Source organism: Xyrauchen texanus, chromosome 21 (genome assembly GCF_025860055.1).
Source record: "Xyrauchen texanus isolate HMW12.3.18 chromosome 21, RBS_HiC_50CHRs, whole genome shotgun sequence".
Classification (NCBI taxonomy): domain Eukaryota; kingdom Metazoa; phylum Chordata; class Actinopteri; order Cypriniformes; family Catostomidae; genus Xyrauchen; species Xyrauchen texanus.
The window spans coordinates 23,841,196-23,848,682 of NC_068296.1; positions in this window are offsets into that span (position 1 = coordinate 23,841,196).

The window sequence follows — 7,487 nt, forward strand, 5'->3', positions numbered from 1 at the left end:
AAAGTGGAAGCGCGGAAAGAGGGCGGGGTCCATGCTAGGCTAAAACAAACCCTAGCCGGCCGGCTCTCCCATCTATCCTGCTCTCAAATGTTTGCTCCCTGGACAATAAACTGGACTATATCCGACTCCAGCGGGCTACGCAGCGTGAGTTTAGAGACTGCTGCGTCTTTGTTTTCACGGAGACGTGGCTCAGCGACAGAGTTCCGGATGCCGCCATTCAGCTAGACGGGCTCGCCTCGTTTCGTGCCGACAGAAATACAGCTCTCTGCGGTAAGACTCGCGGTGGTGGCTTGTGTGTTTACATCAACACGGAATGGTGCAATAACTCTATGCTAGTCTCTAGTTACTGTTCATCGCTGTTGGAGCTTGTGACTGTTAGATGCAGACCTTTTATCTACCACGGAATTCACCACTGTTTGCATAACCGAGTTTACATTCCCCAGCGCTAACGCTAAGGAAGCGCTCTGTGAACTGTATGGGGCTATGAGCGAACTGCAGAACGCTCACCCCGACGGACTGTTTATTGTCGCCGGAGATTTCAACCATGCAAATCTCAAGACAGTGCTCCCTAAATTCCATCAGTATGTGGACTTTGCAACGAGAGGGGCTGAACACGCTTGATCTTGTTTACACAAACATCCCAGGCGCGTACGGGCGGAGCCCCGCCCCCACCTCGGCTACTCAGACCACATCTCTGTTATGTTAATTCCAGCATACAGACCGCTCGTCAGACGCACAAAACCGCTTCAGAAGCAGGTGAAAACCTGGCCAGCAGGAGCCATCTCTGCTCTTCAGGACTGTTTTGAGTGTACTGACTGGCACATGTTCAGGGAGGCTGCAACATATGGCGATTCTACCAACTTGGAGGAATACACAGCATCAGTGACCAGCTACATCAGCAAGTGCATTGATGATGTCACTTTCTCCAAGACCATCACCACACACTCCAACCAGAAGCCGTGGATGACTGCGGAGGTGTGCACGCTGCTGAGGTCCCGAGACTCCGCCTTCAGAGCAGGCGATAAGGCAGCCCTAAGAACAGCTAGGGCCAAACTGTCACGGGCAATCAGAGAGGCAAAGCGCGCTACGCCCAGAGAATCCACAGTCACTTCCAGGACAGCGGTGACACGCGGCGCATGTGGCAGGGCATCCAGGCCATCACCAACTACAGGACAACATCAGTTGCCTGTGACAAAGATGCCTCCCTTCCAGATGCGCTGAACGACTTCTACGCTCGGTTTGAAGTGCAGAACGGCGTGATGGCGAGGAAGTCCACCCCTCCTCCCAACGACCAGGTGCTCTGTCTTACCACGGCAGATGTGAGGAAAACTCTATGTAGAGTCAACCCACGGAAGGCTGCTGGACCAGACAACATTCCTGGCAGAGTGCTCAGAGGATGTGCAGACCAGCTAGCAGATGTTCTTACCGACATCTTCAACATCTCTCTGAGCAGCGCCGTTGTTCCAACGTGCTTCAAGGCCACCACCATCATCCCCATGCCAAAGAAGTCTTCAGTGTCCTGCCTCAACGACTACCGTCCCGTCGCACTTACACCCATCATCATGAAGTGCTTCGAGAGGCTCGTCATGAGGCAGATTAAGACCCAGCTGCCCCCCTCACTAGACCCACTGCAGTTTGCATATCGTTCAAACCGTTCAACGGACGATGCCATCACCACAACCCTCCATCTGGCCCTCACCCACCTAGACAATAAGGACTCATACGTTCGAATGCTGTTCATAGATTTCAGCTCAGCATTCAACACAATCATTCCCCAGCACCTGATTGGAAAGCTGAACCTGCTGGGCCTGGACACCTCCCTCTGCAACTGGATCCTGGACTGCCTGACTGGGAGACCTCAGTCAGTCCGGATCGGGAACAGCATCTCCACCACCACCACACTGAGCACTGGGGCCCCCAGGGCTGTGTGCTCAGTCCACTGCTGTTCACTCTGCTGACTCACGACTGTGCAGCAATGCACAGCTCGAATCACATCATCAAGTTCGCCGATGACCACGACCGTGGTGGGTCTCATCAGCAAGAACAACGAGTCAGCATACAGAGAGGAGGTGCAGCGGCTGACGAACTGGTGTAGAGCCAACAACCTGTCCCTGAATGTCGACAAAACAAAAGAGATGGTTGTTGACTTTAGGAGAGCACAAGGTGAACACACTCCGCTGAACATCGACGGCTCCTCTGTGGAGATCGTCAAGAGCACCACATTTCTTGGTGTTCACCTGGCGGAGAACCTCACCTGGTCCCTCAACACCAGCTCTATCACCAAGAAAGCCCAGCAGCGTCTCTACTTTCTTCGAAGGCTGAGAAAAGCACATCTCCCAACCCCTATCCTCACTACATTCTATAGAGGGACTATTGAGAGCATCCTGAGCAGCTGCACCACTGCCTGGTTTGGGACTTGCACCGTTTCGGACCGCAAAGCCCTGCAGAGGATAGTGAGGACAGCTGAGATGATCATTGGGGTCTCTCTTCCCTCCATCAAAGACATTTTCAAAAAACACTGTATCCATAAAGCAACCAGCATTGTGGACGACCCCACACACCCCTCACACAAACTCTTTACCCTCCTCCCGTCTGGCAAGAGGTACCGAAGCATTCGGGCCCTCACGGCCAGACTGTGTAACAGCTTCTTCCCCCAAGCCATCAGACTTCTCAATACTCAGAGACTGGTTTGACACACACACGTGTCCTGAGTTGCACTTTAATAACTGTCACTTTATAACTGTCTGCTACCTCAATAACTGCTATGTGCATACAACACTATCTCATAGTATGTTATGTTTACATTTTTAGAAACTGTCATCTTTTTGCACTACTGAGTACTGGTCGGCGCTGCACTGTCTATTGTCCTGTTCATTGTCAGTAATTTGTTGTACTGTCCTGTACTTTTTGCACATGTTTGCACGTGCACTTTATATAGGTATATATAGGTAGTTTATATAGGTATTTTATTTCGTTGTGTAGTCTCATGTGGTCCTATGTTGGTCCTTTGTTGTTTTTATGTAGCACCATGGTCCTGGAGGAACGTTGTCTCGTTTTGCTGTGTACTGTACTAACTGTATATGGTTGAAACGACAATAAAAACCACTTGACTTGAAAATCCAGAGCGATCTCTGTGCAAAACTCAGCGTTCGCAGGCGCGAGCCTCAGCAATCAGCGTAGAGTTTAACAACGTTAAACAGCGCATGCAACAGCCCAGACCGGAGCGCGTGTTTAAACTTTTCTGGCGATTGTTTAGTTACACTACTTTGCGAAACATGGATCACACAGTTTAGTTGAGCATTTGATATCGTATTTTTCAACCATATGTATTTATATAAAATTTCTTAGTTGTGTGGAGTGTTGTCAAATCTACAGATGTAAAAAAATATCACCACTGTTGTTACAGAAATGTTGTCTGCACATATGCCCATTTTGCAACAAAAGAGAAATCTGTTAAGAAAATGTGCTGAATAGTTTGCTTTTATTCACTATAACAATCGTGTCAAACAATCGTGTCTCATAAGTTCAGGGTCGGTAGTGCTCGTATAAACAGTGATATGTGACACTGAACCTGCAAATATCCTGATTAAATTAGGTTCTAAACATCTGTGAGTCAGCCCTCTCCATCACGAACAGCCCCAACTCAGTTTGTTCTTCTTTTGCCAATGATAACCAGCACAAAAATGTGGCTCCTACACTGTCTATCAGTGGTGGATCTAGCTTGTATGCCCCCCCACCCCGGAAAAAGTACCATTCTGCACTAACTCATTTTTATTCAGACATTTGGAACAACACAAATTATCAAAACATTTACAACTATATACATATTGAAATATATACAAAATAAGACTAATAAATATCAAAAAGAAGTAACAAAGACAAATAGCTAAAAATAAAAAAGAGAATCAAATTATTACCCAATTGCTAACAAAAAACACAAATAAAACTAAATTGCACAAATCTATCACACAAAGACACAAATAGAATTACACACCTATTTACATTTACATTTATTCATTTGGCAGACGCTTTTATCCAAAGCAACTTACAAAAGAGGAAAACATAAGCGAATCATCTTAGTGAGACAGTGGTACGAAAAGTGCCATACAACAAAGTTTTACTAGCAGCAGAATAGCATTCAAAACAGATTTAAGTGCAACAAGAATTATTATAATTTTTTTTAGTGACTGGATAATTGCTCTTGGAAAAGATGTGATTTTAGCCATTTTTTGAAGACAGAGAGTGAGTTAGCTTCACGGATGGAGTTTGGAAGATCATTCCATCAACGTGGTATGATGAACTGAGAGTCCGGGAAAGTGTTTTGGTGCCTCTTTGTGTTGGTACAACAAGGCGACGTTCCTTAGCCGACCGCAGGCTTCTGGCAGGAGTGTAGATCTGCATAAATGATTTTAGGGATGCTGGAGCAGACCCAGTGACTGTTTTGTATGCCAGCATCAGAGCCTTGAATTTAATACATGTATCAACCGGCAGCCAGTGGAGAGAGACAAAGAGTGGTGTAACATGTGCTCTCTTAGGTTCATTAAAGACCAGACGTGCTGCTGCATTCTGGATCATTTGGAGAGGTCTAATAGCACATGCAGGAAGGCCTGCAATGAGAGCGTTACAGTAGTCCTGTCTAGTTATGACAAGTGACTGAACAAGCAGTTGTGTGGCATGTTCAGAGAGGAAAGGTCTTATTTTCCTGATATTGTAGAGTGTAAATCTACATGATCTTGCAGTCTTTGAGATGTGGTCTGTGAAATTTAGCTTGTTATCGATGGTTATCCCTAGATTTCTGACCGTTTTGGAAGGCGATACTGTTGTTGAACCCAGCTGCACGGTGATGTTGTGTTCAACAGCAGGATTGGCTGGAAAGACAAGGAGTTCGGTCTTGGATGGGTTGAGATGCAGGTGGTGTTCCTTCATCCAGGCCGAGATGTCTGCCAGACAGGCAGCGATTCAAGCTGTCACTGTGGTGTCGTTGGGCTGAAAAAACAAGTAGAGTTGCGTGTCGTCAGCGTAGTTGTGGTAAGAGAAACCATGTGACTGAATGATGGGTCCCTGTGATGTTGTGTATATGAAGAAGAGAAGTGGCCCAAGCACTGATCCCTGAGGTACCCCAGTAAGTAACTGATGTGGCTTGGATACCTCCCCTCTCCAGGCTACCTTGAAGGACCTACCTGAGAGATAGGAGGTCAACCAGTCCAGCACAGTTCCTCTGATGCCCAGAGTAGAGAGGGTGGGGAGAAGGATCTGATGGTTGACTGTGTCAAAGGCTGCAGAAAGGTCTAGCAGAATCAGAACAGATGATTTGGATTCAGCTTTCACCTGTCTCAGCGACTCTGTGACAGACAGCAGGGCAGTCTCCATGTCCTTGCTCGGTGGACTCGCACAGGTAGACTCGCTGGTCTTTATCCAAGTAGGTCTTCACACGAGGAGGGCTTGACACAAGGGCTACCATTTCCGCTGCCGCTTCCACGTCAGTATTCTTATAAAGAAGCGAACCCGATTTTTCCTAAACTGGGCACCTGATGGCTTAGACCTTTTCTTATCCATTTGTGTTTATTTGGCTCTCGAGCATAAATAATAACCACTGTCAACCAATCAAGACTAAACCAATTCACCTTGGGGGTGTGCAGAATGTCCGATTTTATATTATTCTTAACGATTTCACACAAACCAGAAAAAAATGCAGCAATATGTCTGTGAAATATTCACAGTATTATGAATGAATTGGGTTTTATTTTGTAACGTTTTGTAGTGTGACTTATTTTCATTAGTGCTGTACAAAGTTAGAGGTGTGCTATTTGATAGATGCCCCACTCCCCCTACCTCGGGCTTCCAGTGGTTAGACCTGAACTACCCCCACCCCACTCCCCATCTCGTACTTCTGAGTGGGAGAACTTCCCTGGTAGTTGCCTGCCTAGCTCACAAAAAAAACATCAGGGCGCCCGCTTCGACAAGGTTAATTGACCCACCGTCCCACACGGTGACATGATATCATTGACATGACGTGCAAATGAGCGATAGAAAACTGATTTTGCAAATGTCATAATTCCGAATTTCTTTTGTTAGCAAGATGCCGCTAAGTAACATGGCAGTTTATATGACCATTGTTTTCATATGTGGGTTGATATTGTGAGTGGGCTTTTGCAGGCCTAAATGTTTCTCAGTTTAAATTTTGTAAACTTTTGTGAATTTTTAAACCATAGCCCTAAAATGTTAAAATGATTATTATGCTGTTGTTGTAGTTGTTTCAAAGTAAAGGTGATAATAAATTATTTGTTAGTAAAGAGTATAAGTCATGTTTGCTATTCAGCCAGATCTTATAAAGGAATTTATGGCCAGACCTTAAACAATTATAATTCAGTATACAGTATACCCATTTTAATATGAATAAATGGACAGAATTAAGGGTGTTTTGTTGAAGGGTGAACATGTTACTTGTGATGAAAGTGTTAGCTAAGATAAATAGGGAAACATTTTTGGCCCCCACCAAGTTTTCATCTGGATAATCTGGCCCCCGCAAGAAAGAAGATGAATAGCCTGGTGTAGTGAATATTCTGAATATCTAGAACAGTCTGTTGATTTCTATGGCTTGCATAATTGTAACTGAGCATCCATGGTATGGTGTGTGCAGGGCCCTTTCTAGCTTTAAGCCTCCGCCTTGGGCCTCCGAGACACCAGCAGGGCCTGCAAAGCAAGGACATCACTTGCTACCAGACAGGTTGCAGACATGCTGCTCATTGTAATAACATGGTAAATACCACTCTGTCAGTAGGTTAGGTATTTCATTATCAATATTAACTAGACTGACAGAAACGTTATTATTTATTCCGATGCATTTCAGATAGACTCTGTAATTGCTTTGATGTATTCACAATTTTTCTCTTTTCTCAGAATGTAAGAATGTAAGCCTACTTATTCCAGCAAACTATTTGGCTGTAGCCTAATAACAATCCCTAAACCTTTTAAAACTGTAATTTAAAAAGGACAATTAAATGTATGCTTGTATGTAAAACTTTTTTAAAATGGTTGAAATTGTATACATTTTGTTATTTGTTAAATTAATACTAATAATATTAATAATAATAATAAATTATTCTTATTATTTTGCACTATTTCAGAAATTCAGACTCCTCCCTTTGTTAATATTTGTTTTAGAAATAAAAGTTGTTTTATTTAATAGTATAGGAGGAGTGAGTGAAAAAATTAAACTGTGTTATTAATAAAGTAGTTTAAGGTCCACCATGTTGTTTGTTATCACTGTGTCAATAAAACGTATCGGTTACCTAACGTAACCTCGGTTCTCTCTAGATGAGGGAACGAGTATTGCGTAAGCTAGCTTACGCTACGGGAAAGATTCATCTTTTCTGAGATATTGAAGCCAAAAAATTATCCTTAATTTTTGTATCCATTGTCAATGCAGTGCGGCAGCTGCAGACCTTGAGCGGGCTAGCTAGCGAGCTCATAGGTTGCTCTGTGGC